Source organism: Ctenocephalides felis, unplaced genomic scaffold (assembly GCF_003426905.1).
Source record: "Ctenocephalides felis isolate EL2017-DRISC unplaced genomic scaffold, ASM342690v1 CF-g0.4_SCAFFOLD_01170, whole genome shotgun sequence".
Classification (NCBI taxonomy): domain Eukaryota; kingdom Metazoa; phylum Arthropoda; class Insecta; order Siphonaptera; family Pulicidae; genus Ctenocephalides; species Ctenocephalides felis.
Window position 1 is genome coordinate 25,850,557 of NW_020537324.1, and position 3,410 is coordinate 25,853,966.

Below are 3,410 nucleotides of genomic sequence, written 5' to 3' on the forward strand. Positions count from 1 at the left end.
TGTATCTTATATTTTTTTAACATCAACCGTACGGAATTGTTTTTTCTTCCCATTGTTTTTTTTTATAAAGGATGTTTCTTTATTTATAATTTGAAAATATTTTTTATTTTAAATATAAATGTTTATTACTAATAAACATAACTTTAAAATTTACATGCATAAAAGCATTTTTATACAATAACTAATATTTTTGTAATTTTGAGGATTTTCAAGACTATTTTTTTTTATTTATTGACTTTGTATACGAGTGAGTACATTAGACATTTACAATATACATAAGTTTAATCTCAAATACTTCATTTGAAGATTTCATACTATGACTACATTATATCTACACAGATGTTTTTTACGCTCTTTTTGAAGAGACGTTAATTGTGAAAATTTAGTTATACACTAAAAAATATAAATATAATTAAGGAGCGTAAAATGTTCACTAATAAATTGATTTATTTACTATCGTTGAGACAAATATTCAAGAAATAAAATTAATTGAAGTTAGAACAACGCATAAGAATTACTTAAAAAACTTGTTCGGTCTAATTTTGTATTTAATATAAATAACAGAAAAAAAAACATTTACTGTAGAGCTATTGAGATGAAAATATTTATACAAGTATCTCAAAAGCTTCCAATTTTGATTTCAAATCTTTTAGTATGATAATTTATACAAAAATGATACTCAAAATTTTTACATTAATAAAGCTTTTATTTGTAGTTGATATTTTCTGAAGACTTTGAATACTCATCTTTTATCTAACTCAAACTTGTATTAGAATTCTAAACAATTAGACTTAAATAATTTATTAACTTCTGTTAAATTTACAAGATTAAACTAGTGGCGCATAGCATTGTGTCTTAAGCAAAATTGCTGGAACTTCTTGTACCATAATTTAATATTTACATTATAATGGTTAAACATTATAAATCTTAGAATGACGTCTATAGAAATGTAATCTCTATAAAATAATATAATATATAAAATATGTGATAATTAGATGTACATGTCTCATGAATTTTTTGAACCCCAAATGACGTTTCAACATTTTTTATTGGATTTCCAAAACCACAGAACCTACTTTGCCAAAAATAAAATTGTTCCGTGAAGTACAAGTGAAATGTTTTTTGAATCATTCAAATCGGCCGCACCGTTCTCTCAAAAATTTACTTGCATTTTTTGACTTTTTGCTCTTTTAAAACGGCTGGACTAACTAGCACGACTGTCTGTCAAAAGAAATCGCCTTTTTTGAATCATTCAAATCGGTTGAAGCGTATGCTCTCAAAATTGTCGTCAAAAAAATGTATCCGCCCACACACACATACATCAATTTTTCCTAAGGTTTACCAAAATGCTTAGAAATGTAAAGAAATAAAAAAAAAGAGATTACTACAACTGACCCTGCGGGAAGTTGATAAAATAACTTAATAAACTATTTTTCACTACATTGCAATCTTAAATATCACGATTTTCAATTGAAACTTCTCCATTAATCCTGCCTTTATCCTTAGCAGAGAATGCCAATCAGCCCATTCATCAATCCTGCATTTAATCGATACGTAATACGTTTGCACAAGCTCTTATTTGTATTGTAACATAATTCCTGCATCCTTGGGATAAACCTATTTAGTTATTGATAAATGCAAATCATATTTCAACAATCATTGGTAAAGATTTGTGAAAAAATATTAATACTATTTCTCTATCACTATCGAATATATATTAAATATTATAATGGAATATTGTGTTTGGAAATAATGTCGATACATCCATCTCATTAGAATAAATCAGAAAAGGGATTCGTATTTGTATTACATCAAACTTACCCCGAAATAATGTACCGATGCAAATTCGCGTTCGATATACGAATATACGAATGTACGAATATTTTGTCACGAATTTTATGTATTTATTCCACAGCTGCAAATAACATAAAATTTGATTGTGACTGATAGAGAAATATCTCCGACATGGATTTTTTGCTAGTGGACCGGCGCCGTTGGCAACGGGTTAAAGCAAATCAAAAAATATAGTTCCGGCATAAAAGTGTAGATTTTTTTAATTATAACGAATCGCAACGATTGATTCGAATATTGAATTTCTCGCAAAGTTTTTTCGACACACATTGTGTATATGAAAAATGTATACTAACAGTTCAGTTTGTTGTTCGTATTTATTAGTCAAGTTAGTGAAATTAGCTTAGTTAGTTAGTTAGCTAATTAAGTACTTTTTATTTGATAGCGTTATTATAACTAAACAAAAATAAAGATATCAAACAATAAATAAACGCAAAAATTATGTTCAATAATTGTCTAATACTATTTCAAAAGTATATATAATTTTTAATAATTTAATGTGTGATAATTAATATAAATGAAATTAACCCTTTCCACTCGGATGCAAACGCTCCAGCGGCAAAATTCATATAAATCTCGGAATTTGCAAGTGGAAAGGGTTAATATATTAGACTAAAGTCGTCCTTCAATTGTAAATTCTTACTGTGTGTCGCCTGAATATTTGGAATTGAAAATTAGAGGCTTGACTTGCAGAATTGCTGTGCTTGCTTAGTTTACTGGCTTGAAATTTTAATTGGAAATGATATGAATACTAAAATATAGTTTTAATAATATTTCTTATATTATGATGCATCAATAAATATTATTTTAAAATAAATATTTGATTTACTTTTGATAAAGATTTATAATCTTATGAGTTTCTCAGAATAAAATAATTGCAGCAATATTTTTATAACTCTAATTGAAATATGCGGTGGAGGGCCTAAAATGCTCACTTCACTTTGAACCACTTATAGTTAGAATATATATTTTGTATATCTTTACTAGGTATTAGTAAAAACTAACAAGTAAACTAAAGAAAATTTTACTCGAGTTCTATAAGATATTGCTCTTACATATTATTAGTATTGCTCATAGACAATAGTATGTATTTCCGACTTAGATTTTACAAATTAATTCACCTAAGATTTAAACTTAACATATTTATTAAATTAATATGTAAGAAAAATGTACTTTAGAAGTTACAATTACCAAAAAAACAACAAATATATGGTTCGATATTATGTAAATTATAGACTAAATTTCAGAATCAATTATGTTTTGTCGAAAAATCAAGTATGATATTATTTTTTTACGCAGATATATTATTTTTTTCAGAATTTTTTATACTGATTAAAAAACTGCACTTTCCAATACGTATAGCTTGTGCTAAGACCATAGATGAATCACAAAAGCAGGGTATCAAATAGGATATTAAAAAGTATAGGCTAGGATATGAAAAAAATGGAACTTTTGAATTTATAAACTTTGGTACAGGACAACGACTGCCTGGTCATCTATTATATATATATATATATATATATATATATATAAATTTAATAGGTAAATATATTGTCGAA